Source organism: Gobio gobio, assembly GCF_949357685.1.
Source record: "Gobio gobio genome assembly, chromosome: 3".
Lineage (NCBI taxonomy): Eukaryota > Metazoa > Chordata > Actinopteri > Cypriniformes > Gobionidae > Gobio > Gobio gobio.
The window spans coordinates 29,002,715-29,017,517 of NC_137099.1; positions in this window are offsets into that span (position 1 = coordinate 29,002,715).

A 14,803-nucleotide genomic window follows, 5' to 3' on the forward strand; every position below is an offset into this window, starting at 1 on the left:
CGGGATTAGGCGGATCCTATATCATTTTTGCAAGGTTTTTGTGTCCTGTGCGCATTTCTATCTTTATATTTCACGAAGAATGGAGCTAGGCGGCATATAATGCACACCGTTATGAATTCATGAGCGGCCGCGCGGATACTTTCACTTTAGAATGAGCACCAATTTGGGAGTAAATTGCTTGAATGGTGTGTTTAACGGGAGATTGACAGACGGATCGGTGCAGCTTCTGCAGTAATGCGGTCGTTGTACCGGTCTGTCGTGGTGAAGAAAGAGCTAAGCTGTAAGGCGAAGCTCTCGATTTACCGGTCAATCTACGTTCCTACTCTCACCTATGGTCATGAGCTTTGGGTCATGACCGAAAGGACAAGATCCCGGATACAGGCGGCCGAAATGAGCTTTCTCCGCAGGGTGGCTGGGCGCTCCCTTAGAGATAGGGTGAGAAGCTCAGTCACTCGGGAGGAACTCGGAGTAGAGCCGCTGCTCCTCCACATCGAGAGGGGACAGCTGAGGTGGCTCGGGCATCTGTTCCGGATGCCTCCTGAACGCCTTCCCGGGAAGGTGTTTCGGGCATGTCCAACCGGGAGGAGGCCCCGGGGAAGACAGAGGACACGCTGGAGGGACTATGTCTCCCGGCTGGCCTTGGAACGCCTCGGTGTCCCCCCGGAAGAGCTAGAGGAAGTGTCCAGGGAGAGGGAAGTCTGGGAATCTCTGCTTAGACTGCTGCCCCCGCGACCCGGCCCCGGATAAGCGGAAGAAGATGGATGGATGGATGGATGGATGGATGGATGGTGTGTTTAATATTATTCTTAATGAAAAACATAAAAACAGAACAGTACAATGACAAACTCGCTTAAATGGGCACTTTTACATTTAGCTTTGAAACTGAATCTTCCGTCGTATATTGTTATTATTGCCCAGTTACGTTTTTAATTGCGTCTGTTCTCTAACTGAACGAAATTATTTTTATTACTATAAAAAAAATCAAAATGATATTGATACGACTGTTTATAATTTCATACAGCTATATCTATAACGAAAGAACATTTTCAAGTCTTTACATCATATCCGGGAGAAGTCAGTAAATTCGAGTAAAATCACAGCTTATCTCGTGCGAATGCGCCACGCAAAATTCAGATGTGGGGGAGTAATTTCTAAATCACACGAGGTCCCCAGATAATAGCCTACTTATCCCGTGCGAATAGGGCTTTAGTTGTTGTTGTTGTTGTTTTTTTACAGTGGGTCATAATATAGCATATCTTTGTCAGTGCGTTTTGTGGTGCGTACACCACCTCCTGAGCTGGCGTAGGATTTGAGCATGCCGTACGCCAACATCCATATCGATAAATCTCAAAGTCACCGTGGTTTTGGGTGTACGCCAGGTGTACGCTTTTGATAAATGCTTTTGATAAATGAGGGCCATTGTGATTTTGTAAAAAAAAATCATGTCAGTTTTTAATAAACGCATGTAATATTACTTTTTTAATAGAAAATTTTGTAATATTAATTTTTAATATATATATATATATATATTAGGGCTGTCAACGCATTAACGTGTGCGGTTAATTTTAATTCCTTAACGCGTTAAAATTATTTAACTCAATTAACGCAAATAAATTACAGAAGTACGTGAAGCTACATTTAAGTACTTTTCGTCACGCAGTTATTTGATCTTAGAAGTCGGGAGTTTATCACAATCCCACTGAGCATCTACAGCACCTGTAACACTGGTAGGAGGAGATTTCCATTCTTTAACCCAATTCTCCTTCTCTGCTTGTGATCAGGCCATTTAAAGCTGTTAAATTCTGGGAAAGTGTTCAGTGATCCAATAATCAAATTCATTCAAACAGTCCAAAACAGCGCTAATGCAAAGAAAGCCAGGCTGATCACATCAGATATATCAGAGAGAATAGAGACTCACATCGCGTTTTTAGTGAATAATTCATTTCAATGTATGCTTTGCTTTAAAACACAAGCTCTGTCGTATTCTGTCATTGTTTCTGAAGAGCGCAATGTTGGTGACTCACAGCAGTCGTACGGGATGCAAAGATGGCGACCGGTCATGAGACGCAGACAAGTGGAGAGCCTGCTGTCTCTCTGGTGAGACAAAAACCTGAGATTTACACAGCCTCCGATGGAAAGATCATTTTGGAGGATGAGTTTTAACATTTTTTAGTAATTTTTTAAAATGAAGACAATGGCACAGGACGAACTTGTGTTGTTAGCCACATGTCACTTCCCAACCGAGTGGATTACGAGATCAAGAAAAACCCTGTTTGAACTCTGCCCGGGGTCTACACAGTGCTATATTAAACACAGAGGGGAGCAAAAGGACATCAATAATGTCAAAAGCTGCCTTGCGCTGCTAAATGAAAGTGGAGACAAAATTCCACACTTTGTCTCACATCACCTGGATGAGCTGCCGCCTGTGTCCCTCAACAGTATTGACGTCTCATGCTTGCTCTCTAAAATTAAGCGACTGAGTATGGACATATCTGCTATGAAACAGGGAATGAATGCACAGGTGAAAGTCTCCACTGATCTTTGCGTTGCATCAGAGGATCTCCAGCGGCGCCTGTGCGAGATGGAGCAACACGGCCCTGACACACTACCGCAGACCTCTGATCAAGTTGCAGAGGAAAGCACGTCAGCACAGCGGCCAAACTGGAGCGGAAATGGTCTGAGAAGCGCTGAGCCTCCAGTGGAAGGCCAGGTTGAGGAGAGTGCTAATGCTGTGGTGACTACAACAACTTGGAGCACCATTGCTAAACGTGGAGAATCCCGGTTACGGTCTGCTACCGCGGCTGAGAGATCCAAGCCCCGGGTAAATAAGCAAACTCAGCGGGATAAGAGAAGCGGTATCGTAGGAACCGGCTCTGGGAATAGTATTCGGACTGTGAGGATGAAATTGGTGAGTGTTTTTGCCACAAAGTTCACACCGGACCTTGATGCAGACACGCTGTTGCTTTATTTACAAGAAAAGCTTGGTCGCAAAGTTACGTGTGCAAAGATAGTCTCCCTGCAGAACCGATATAGTTCATTTAAGGTTACTGCGGAGTGTGACAATGTTAAAGAAATGTATGACCCAGTTTTGTGGCCAGAAGGGGCATTTGTACGTCGCTTTTTTGAAGAGCGTAAAAGTAGGGCTGGGGTGTTTCCTGGAGTTGGCAAGCCAAATGTAGACAATCTGTAATAGATAATTTAAACTTTAAACTGGGACAAACTGCAGTGGATAAAGCGTGACGTCTTGTTGTTGATTGCTTATTTGAGAACACAGACATTTTGTATATACAGGAAACCTTCTTGCCCAAACAAGAGATGGACTAACTTAATTCTGTTAATAATGACTTTCACAGGGCAGGAGAGTCCACAACAGATTTGAGTCTGGGAATTGTGCATGGCAGAATACCTGGTGGAGTGGCCATATTTTGGCGCAAGAAATACGATTCGGTTATCAGTGGGATCAGATTGAATGTCAATTGGTGTATTGGAATAGAAGTTTCCATTAATAATAATGTGTTCATAGTTTTAAATGTTTACACACAATATGAAAGTCCTGACAATGAAGTAGAGTACTTTCAAAGACTGGCTTTTATTAACTCTTTTATTGAAGAGAGTGAATGCACTTGTATTTATGTGATGGGTGATTTTAACGCAGACATATCTGATGTGAGGTCCTCATTTGGTCAGCATTTAACCCAATTCTGTCAGAGTAACAAGCTATGTTTGTCAAGTAAGGCCCTCTTGCCCTATGACAGTTACACATATGTGAGTGAGGCTTGGAACACTACTTCATGGCTCAACCACTGTATATGCACCACTGATGCTCGTGGAAATATTGTGAAGGCTGAGATTTTGTATGGGATGGCCACAACAGACCACATACCTGTCTCTTATATGTTGAATCTGGAGAGCCTGTCTGAGCTCATTGATAAGGATAACCATACACAAAATGTGAAAGTTGAGTGGGCTAAACTCACTGAGTATGATCTACAGTATTATTACAGTTTGACTGAAAATTATCTAGGAAATGTTCAAATTCCTCCTGAAGCGTTAATTTGCAGTGATACCAATTGTGTTAACCAGAATAATAAAGATGTCCTCTGTCATACGTATGATGAAATAGTGACATGGCTAACTTATGCTAGTAAATCATTCTGTAACAGAAGGTATAAGCAACAAAATGTCAGACCAGGATGGAATGCATATGTGAGGGAACTTCATAAGCATGCCAGAGAGGCCTTCAACAACTGGGTTTCTGCTGGTAAACCAAAAAGTGGCCCTGTATGTGAAGTGAAGAGACAAACAGTTAAACATGCTGTGTTTAAACATGCATTATGTTTAAATATGCTGTCCGATTCATCAAAAATAATGAGCAAACATTCCATGCTGACTCTTTAGCCCAAAAACTGTTACAAAATGGCAAGGCAAGGCAAGGCAAGGCAAGTTTATTTGTATAGCACATTTCATACACAGTGGCAATTCAAAGTGCTTTACACAGAAATGAAGTTAAAATAGTTATAAGTGAATAAAATAAAAATATATATAGTATAATAGTTATAAAAGGAATTAAAAGGAAATTAAAAGGAAATAAAAATAAAGATGAAATCCTATCTGGGGTGGAAGAAAATGGAGAGTCAGGTTTACTTTAAAAATATATTTGTCAGGTAACTGTGCGTTTAGACAGTACCCTTACAGACAAATCTTCTTGGCCTAACTTGAGGGTGAAGTGCAGAATTTCTGGAAAGAAGTGAAAGTAATGAATGCTACTAAAGTACCCCAACCTTCTACCATTGAAGGGGTTCCTGGGCCTGAAAATATTGTTGAACTCTGGAGAAAACATTATAATGATTTATTCAATTGTGTTTAAAGTGAATATTTTAATATCTGTGGTGTCTGTCATGAAGATGTGTTAGTCACAGTTAAACAAATTAATGCTGCAATTAAAAAATTAGCCTTGGGTAAAACTAGTTGCCTGGATCAGATCTCAGCAGAACACTTGAAGTTTGCCAGTCACAGACTGGGGGTAATGCTCTCATTATGTTTTACTGGACTTCTAATGCAAGGTATATTGCACATTTATAACAGTTTCAGCGTTATATTTGTGCCACTGATGAGCAGTTTGGTTTTAAAAGTAAACACGGAACTGATATGTGCATTTACTCTTTAAAAGAAGCAGTAAGTAAGTACAGAAGGCAGAACTCCACTATGTTTCTGTGCTTCTTGGATGCCTCAAAAGCTTTTGACCGCATTAACCATGGCAAACTGTTTGAGAAGTTGAAACAAACAGGGGTTCCTCCCTATTTAATTAGAATCATACATTTTTGGTACACACAGCAAACAATGAAAGTAAGTTGGGGAGCTGTAACATCCAAACCATTTTGTGTGTCAAATGGAGTGAGACAGGGTGGGATCCTGTCACCTTTGTTGTTCAATTTGTATGTGGACGATCTTTCTCAAAAACTCAGACAATGTAAAACAGGTTGCATGGTGGGTGAGAGACTCTTGAACCATCTACTCTATGCTGACGACCTGTCATCATAGCCGCGTTTCCACCGAAATTGCCCGGAACAATTTGTACCAGGAACTTTTTTTACAAGAACATTTTCCCCCCAGATCTGCTACTGTCTGCGTTTCCACTGCAGTCTAAAGTACCGGGAAGATTAGGCAAATTAGTCCGGTGATGTAGGACTGCGCACGGCGCGACTGCTCCTCCCAGTCTGCGACGGACAGGAATCACTTTTGTGGGATACTGTCTGCAACAATAACAAGTATGGAGGAGATGCAAGCAGCGCTGCTTTTAGTAGTTATGTATTGTTTTAATAAAGAGGTCATTAACAAAACGGCGGAAAAGAGACGAGCACTGATACTAAAGCGTATTCTGAAAGCTCGTAAAGCTAGATTTAAAATAAGACAACGTATGTTATTATCAGTTATTTACAGACATTGACCGTGCGATGGCTGAGACGACATCAGACAGAAAGAGCAAGCCTGATATTTACTGAACGCAGAACGAACCTCGCAAAAGACTTTTGAGCTCAACCAATCAGCATGTTCAGCGCCCAAGTCCCACCCACGAATGTCCCCGAACTTTGAAAAAGTACTACCCCGGGAGCAGGGCCGTTTGAAGGGGGAAATCTTTACCCGGAACTTCATTTAGACCCTGGTTCCTGCGGTCGAAACACACCGAGTACCACCCCAAAGTTCCTAGTTCCTGGGGAAAGTTCCTGCGGTGGAAATGCGGCTCATGTCTCCTTACTTTGTAAGACTACAGCAGCTGCTGAGAGTCTGTTCGGACAATGGAGAGCAATACGACATCGAGTTTAACTCTAAGAAGAGTGTAGTAATGGTTGTAAGAACAAAAGAGAACCTTAAGTCTGTGTTTCCTGTGTTTTACCTCTCTGGAGAGGAGCTTGCTGTTGTGGAAAAGGTCAAATATCTTGGGCACATTATCAGGAGTGACCTCTGTGACGATGACGACATTCAGAGACAGTATTGCAAATTGTATGCACAAGCAAATATGTTGGCATGCAAATTTCACAAGTGTGCAAATAAGGTAAAAGTGTGTCTGTTCAAAGCTTACTGCACACCACTTTACACTGCCCAGCTGGTGCAGTTACAGTAAAAGTAAATACAGGAAGCTGCAGTTTGCATATAATGATGCACTTCGCATTCTTTTGAAGGTCCCTCGATGGACAAGTGCCAGTCTGTTATTTGTTCAAAATAATGTTCCCACACTAAATGCGGGGATTCTGAATTTTGTGTATACATTTATGAAGCGCCTTGAGGCTTCACAAAATGATATTATAAATGCTTTAACAATGCCTGAGCAAAGCACTGTCAGATTTAGCTCTGAGCTCTGGAGACATTGTAGAAAGTGCTTATATGGTTTTTAATTTGTTATTGTATTGTTTCGTCTTTTACTTGTTGTAAATGTTTTAATATGGACCTTTTATGAGTCTGAAATAAAGTTTGAATTGAATAAGCACGCAAGAGTCTGTTATATTGATACGCAGAGAACGTGTATGTGCGTGCTATCAATCACAGAACACTGCATTCATGTACAGACACATTTCAGTACATTTGCGTTGTTTCCACACACACATTCAGGAAGGATAATGTTTGATTTGTCATGTCTATGTTAGTGATTGTGAATTTAGTGTTCTTTTGAACCGGCTCTTTTTAGTGAACTGGTCAAACGGCAGTTTTCTGTTTAGCTCAGGGGTGTCCAATCCTGCTCCTGGAGGGCCGCTGTCCTGCAGAGTTTAGCTACAACACCAATGAAACACAGCTGAACCCGCTAATCAAGGACTTACTAGGCATACTAGAAACTTCCAGCAGATGTGTTGAGGCAAGCTGGAGCTAAACTCTGCAGGACAGCGGCCCTCCAGGACCAAATTTGGACACCCCTGGAAATCCACAAATTTCTAAATTTGTTCCATTTTTAACGTGTCTAACTCTTCTTCTGAATCGAAATAAACCAAGTTATTCAGTTACTCCTACACTGACTTAATGCCGTCAAAGCGGTTGATTTAGGAGTTTTTTTGGGGTGTCTCCGTGTGGTTCTGTTCGGTATCGCAGCTTGACCCATCTACATTTAAATTTACCTTTTACATAAAATGTCTCAAATTAAAACAATCTCGTTGTTGTTGCTCTGTACACATACTATACACTGTAAATTCTGTAAAGTTTTTTTGTTTTCATGGGTGCTTAGGTGTGTATAAATATGGGGCGCCGTTTGTAAAGCGGCTCACGCTGAAAATAACAGCAACATTTTGACACATTTAGCTTCAAACAATGTTTAAAAAACTGGTATGAATTTTTGGCGGTCACTTTTTTAGCACATTTACAACAATATTTGTCAACTTAGAGATATTTTAAATAGTTAAATCTAAATGTTAAATGTTAAATCTAAATGTTAATTGTTAAATCTAAATGTTAAATCTAAATCTAAATGTTAAATCTAAATCTAAATCTAAACGTTATATCTAAATGTTAAATCTAAATCTAAATGTTAAATCTAAATCTAAATCTAAATGTTAAATCTAAATGTTAAATCTAAATCTAAATGCTAAATCTAAATCTAAATGTTAAATGTTAAATCTAAATCTAAATGTTAAATCTAAATCTAAATCTAAATGTTAAATCTAAATCTAAATGCTAAATCTAAATGTTAAATCTAAACGTTAAATCTAAATGTTACATCTAAATCTAAATGTAAAATCTAAATGTTAAATCTAAATGTTAAAACCGGTTATCTGCATTCTGAATTTGCATATTAGTTAAATATTTAGTTTCACCCGAAACATTTAGATTCAACATTTATATTTAGATTTAACATTTAGATTTAACATTTAGATTTAGATTTAGATTTTGTATTTAGATTTAACATTTAGATTTTACATTTAGATTTAGATGTAACATTTAGATTTAACGTTTAGATTTAACATTTAGATTTAGCATTTAGATTTAGATTCAACATTTAGATTTAGATTTAGATTTAACATTTAGATTTAGATTTAACCTTTAGATTTAGATTTAGATTTAGCATTTAGATTTAGATTTAACATTTAGATTTAACATTTCGATTTAGATTTAACATTTAGATTTAGATTTAACATTTAGATTTAACTATTTAAAATATCTCTAAGTTGATAAATATTGTTGTAAATGTGCTAAAAAAGTGACCGCCAAAAATTCATACCAGTTTTTTAAACATTGTTTGAAGCTAAATGTGTCAAAATGTTGCTGTTATTTTCAGCGTGAGTCGCTTTACAAACGGCGCCCCATATATAAATGTAGTAAATAATAGAATTATATGGACTCCTTATATTTGGTTATAATGTGTCATATGTCATTTGAAAGGTCTCACGGAGTAGAACACAACAAGCCTAATTGTTTTGGGCTCTGACTAAACTTGAGCGAGTTTTGTGTAAGTTAATTCCTGCAAGACCCATATGTAAATAATATACTGATGTGGCATTCACGTGGCGCTTTTCACTCGTAACTTTATGAAATGTGGAAAATTGCTCATCGTTTTTTACAGCAGATCTCACGATTAAAAAGAGCCCAAAGTCACCACAATCTGACTTTTAGATCTAAATATATTCGTTGTTGAATCATAACACACAAAAAACAGCACAGACGCACATGAGCAGAGTATAAAAATAACAGTTGCTTAGACTTGGCGTTTTCACTGGTAACTTCATGAAACATTGCACATCCTTATTTTCAGCAGATTCTCAAGATTAAAAAGAGACCAAGGTCACCATAATCCGCCACTTGGATCAAAAGTTATTACTCATGGAGTTATATACATGTAACCTGACAGGGGCATATAAACTAAGTAAACAGTAGCTCTAAAGTGGCGTTTACGCTTGTAACTTCATGAAAAATGCTCCGATTGTTGAAAATGGCACATCAGTACTTACAGTTGATGCTCCCGATTGAAATGAGTCCAAATAACTCAGCACTCGTTAAGAGTTGGATAGATGCATTGGAAAGCTGAGATTCTAAGCTTTAAAATGATATATATATATATATATATATATATATATATATATATATATATATATATATATATATATATATACTCACCTAAAGGATTATTAGGAACACCATACTAATACTGTGTTTGACCCCCTTTCGCCTTCAGAACTGTGTTAATTCTACGTGGCATTGATTCAACAAGTGGGGGCTTGACTGTGGGGGCCATTTTAGTACAGTGAACTCATTGTCATGTTCAAGAAACCAATTTGAAATGATTTGAGCTTTGTGACATGGTGCATTATCCTGCTGGAAGTAGCCATCAGAGGATGGGTACATGGTGGTCATAAAGGGATGGACATGGTCAGAAACAATGCTCAGGTAGGCCGTGGCATTTAAACAATGCCCAATTGGCACTAAGGGGCCTAAAGTGTGCCAAGAAAACATCCCCCACACCATTACACCACCACCAGCCTGCACAGTGGTAACAAGGCATGATGGATCCATGTTCTCATTCGGTTTACGCCCAAATTCTGACTCTACCATCTGAATGTCTCAACAGAAATCGAGAGTCATCAGACCAGGCAACATTTTTCCAGTCTTCAACTGTCCAATTTTGGTGAGCTTGTGCAAATTGTAGCCTCTTTTTCCTATTTGTAGTGGAGATGAGTGGTACCCGGTGGGGTCTTCTGCTGTTGTAGCCCATTCGCCTCAAGGTTGTGCGTGTTGTGGCTTCACAAATGCTTTGCTGCATACCTCGGTTGTAACGAGCGGTTATTTCAGTCAAAGTTGCTCTTCTATCAGCTTGAATCAGTCGGCCCATTCTCATCTGACCTCTAGCATCAACAAGGCATTTTCGCCCACGGGACTGCTGCATACTGGATGTTTTTCCCTTTTCACACCATTCTTTGTAAACCCCAGAAATGGTTGTGTGTGAAAATCCCAGTAACTGAGCAGATTGTGAAATACTGAAGCAACTGCCATGTGATGGGTTGATTAGATAATTGCATTAATGAGAAATTGAACAGGTGTTCCTAATAATCCTTTAGGTGAGTGTGTATATCTCAGCTTTCCAATGCATCTATCCAACTCTTAACAAGTGCTGAGTTATTAATCTAAACCGGAGTGTACCGCCTGTGGGCACCACCTAGCTGCTTTGTTTTAACACTAGAAGTCCCAGAGAGCAGCCGTTTGGCTTTTCTACCTATAAAACCCGCAGGACAGCCGATGGGCTGGAAGGCTAATATCCTTAATCAGCTGTGAACAGTTGCTTTTGTTATGTAAACGATGTGGGGCCATGCTGAGCCACTTCAAGGAAACTTGTGTTTCACTTTGCCATCTTAGGGAGAAATCAACACACATGTTTTTTTTCCTTTGTTGCTGAGATTTATTGATAAAAACAGTACAAAATAAAATAAAAAAGAAACCAACCATTTGTACACATATTTACAAATAATATTAAAAAGTGAGTGAGTACATTCCAGCAATCACTCACAATCCTGGCACTGCCATGGTATCTCCCGTCTGCATTTACCACATGTGTATCTGTAGCAGTGAACACATTGGACAGTGGCATGATTGTTCTTGCATTGGTGTTTGACCTGACACATGGCTCTTTTTCCAGGGCTAGGTGTGGAGGGTTGTGTCCGAAGCAATTGTTCTTTTCTTGCCTTCTTCGCACACATATGAGAGTTAGCCAACTCTCTTGCAAGCTCCACCAGGGAGTCCACCCGTCTTTCCTGTCTTCCGGTGCATGCTTGATACAGCACATGTACATTCAGTGCTGCCATGTCAATCATGTTATAGAACACGACAACTGGTCAGCGCCGTGTCCCTGTGCGGACAGTGTACTCCCGCACCATCTGGTCCATCACATCCACGCCGCACTTTGTGGTGTTGTAAAGGGTGACAGTGTTTGGCTTCCTTTTGGTGATATTATCAGTCTGAATCACGCTGTGCATGCTGCTAAGAATGTAGACGGTCTTCTTCCGTTTGGCCGCATACGCCGTCAGCGTAGCAGCAGTGGTTGAAAACACCTAATAAATAAGATAAATTGTTATTTTCAAAGCACTTTTACACACAATGACACACTTGGCGGTGTTGATTCTAAAAATTAGAAACACATAAACATAGAACCACAAAAGACCTGCAACATACCTGAGTGGTGAATTCATTGCGATCTGTGTGTCTAGAGGATTGAGGGATTTCCCGGCGAATCTTGTTGATTGTGCCGAGGATGGTGGTTTTCCGGCTAAGAAGTTTATGCGCAAGTGACAGCGATGTGAAGAAATTGTCCGTGGTAACATTTCTCCCCTTGTCTAGGAATGGTTCCATCAGCCTCATCACTACATTTTCAGACAGTCTCTCTCCACTGGGACAACTAGGGCCCTTGCCAAGATATGGGAGGACATTACAAATGTACTTGGATTTTAGGTCGCAAGCCACCCAAAACTTGATCCCAAACTTGTCAGGTTTAGTTGCAATATACTGCAGGAAACAGCAGCGAGTCTTTGACGGGAAAAGCTGTTCATCAACGGTGATATGTAGACCAGGGTTGTAGGACGTGATGCAATTGGTGACAAATGATCCCCACACACTGGAAATTGCAGCAAACTTATCAGTCTTTGCTCGATCACTCCGGGTGGACCTGTCATCAAAGCGTAGGTGTCGCATGATGTCTTGGAAGCGGTTTCGCGGCATTGTTCCAATGATATGTGGGTTTCCCAGGTTTGCTGACCAGCAGTCACGTAGTGATGGAACCTTGGTAAGCCCCCGGAAGACGACAATTGCAATAAATGCCATTAGTTCAGGGAGGGCCATGAACCAATGCACATGCTCCGTTTCCTGTGCATGTTGAATAGTCCATTCTTGAATGCTATGAAGCATGTCAAGAGTGATGAAACACAGGAAGCTCTGAAGGCGACTCGAGATCCTTTTCCTGGCCTTAGCCGTTGGCTCTCCATCTGCAGCATACGCTTTGATTGGGGTGAAAGGGAGACGCGTCCCCACCTGTTCTTCACGCCACACTGTGCCATCTTTCGCTGTCTCTGTCAGGTCAGTCCCCAAACGGGCTCTCTTTTTTGGTAGAGGAGCAGTCTCCTCATCTGCAGTGTGAACAAATTCAAATTGTGAGCAATGGAAAAGTCAAATGATATCACAAATGCATGCATAGATACTAATAATAATTCCAGTATCTCCTTCTCTGTATCGGAAAAATGTCTGAAATATCTTCCTAAATAAAAAGATACAACTAAAGCAAAGAAACAGCTAATAATGTTTTGCACTTCAGATGGCAGTGAATGTCTGCTAAGTAGTACAAACAACAAAGTGGACAATACAAAAAATGCAGAGCAAATATTTATGTCACTCCACTCTGCTTTTTTTTGTGTTTTTCTCTTACTGGTTTGAAATGAAATAGGAAATAATATTAAATGAAACTTAACCTGAAGACAAATCAGACAGCTCTGAGTCCGAATCCGGCTGAAGTTCTATGTCTTCTCCATCTGAGTCACAAGGGTTTACTTCACTCAGGATAATTTCCAAGGCCTGCTGAGTGGTGAGTCTTGTCTGCATTTTCTTTTCTTGGAGAGGAGGTTCGTACACCACAGAATTCTTGAGGGCACTGAAGTAGTAGGCTATGTGCAGTGAGATTTTATCCACCTCAGCACAAAAGGATTAGATGTGCTAATTCATACCTGTTTACACCTGGGCAAGACCCTACATGCTTATTTGAGACATTATCAAGTTCTCTGCTTTTGGCAGCCCTCCCTCCCCCACACATACAAACAAGCCACCAGCAACCATTCACACACACACACCCAACCCCCCTGCAGATGGCTCAGGTAATGACCACATTTACACATGAATTGATGCTAATGATAGCCAAAAGACTAGCCAGTTAGCATCCACTTGGCTAAAGGAGGGGTAAAAATCTCCGGGACTTCTAGTGTTAAAGCATAGAATCTCAGCTTTCCCATGCATCTATCCAACTCTTAATATAATATAATAGTATAATATAATGATTTTTAATAGGACTGGTTGTTAAAGATCCCTAACCTTCAGCACAACTATTGAATGGGGATGTCATCTTGTGTGGGGTGAAATTTGGCACAGATCTCATGGTGCCACCAGTGCGACACATCTTCAGTAGTGTGCCCGACCTCATTGGGTGTTTCGGCCACTTATCACAAGACACCCTCTGCCGGGATTGGCCCACCACGAGTTGATCAGACCCGGGTGTGTGTCGCACGGTGGTGGCACCATGCAATCATTTAGCAGCCCATGTTGCGTCCATACGTTTCAGCCACAGCCAGTGACTGCTCCGTTCCGCTGCAGTGGCAAGTTCTTTGATTGCCCTCCTTTGGGACTGCCCTCCTTTGGGACTGCCCTCTGATCCCTACTTCCTTCAAGAGCCTTGTGGTAGAACTGGCTACAAAACCTCTGCATCCCACCTCCACTGGCCACACCTTCACGTTCCAGCCCCGCCCCTCTGCTTCAGCTGCTAAATTGGCATATCGCAGCCTCTTCCATTCAAATGCCTCGTCGATGGCATCCTCCCATGGGACAGTCATTTCAACGATGAAGACACACCGGCAGGACTTGGACCAAAGGACAAGGTCTGGGCGCAGGTTGGTTGCTGCAATTTCGGGTGGGAAGGTGAGCCTCTGGTAAAGGTCTACCCACATTTCCCAATCCCGGGCTGCGTTCAGTGGGCCAGATTCTGGGAGTGATGGCTTAGTACACTGTTTTTCCCCTTCCCACATGAAGGTTGTTCTCCGCGGGATGATAATTTGGGCATTTAGAGGCGCGGCGTTCGTGGTTATCCTCTTGTTCTCAAGTTCGGCAGCCAAACACATATAAACACACACATATAAATAATATAATGTCTTTTATCAGCAGTTTCTCAGCATCAGATTGTCCAAATGTAATAAAAAATATTTTCTAAAAATATAAAAAGTCTTCTAACAAATTATGCATACTTTTGGACTGTCCTTGCTATAGTTTGAGTTATGAGTCTTTAAATGTGTGTATGTCACTCAGAAAACAACAGCTTTATAAATGTCAAGGACTGAACAAAAAGGCTACATTTGTTCCAAATGCTGTAACTTTTGATTACTTTATGATATCGCCATAACATTTTATTTAGGGGACCACATATAGGGGAACCTCACCAAAAAAAAAATGTTGCTGCCCTATTCCCTTCCTGAATTAATGAATGTTAAAAAAAGAAATGTTTGTAAAATTATTATTTTTTTAATTGTCTTTTATCAACAGTTTCTTAGCATTAGACTGTCCAAATGTTAAATATAGACAATAGATA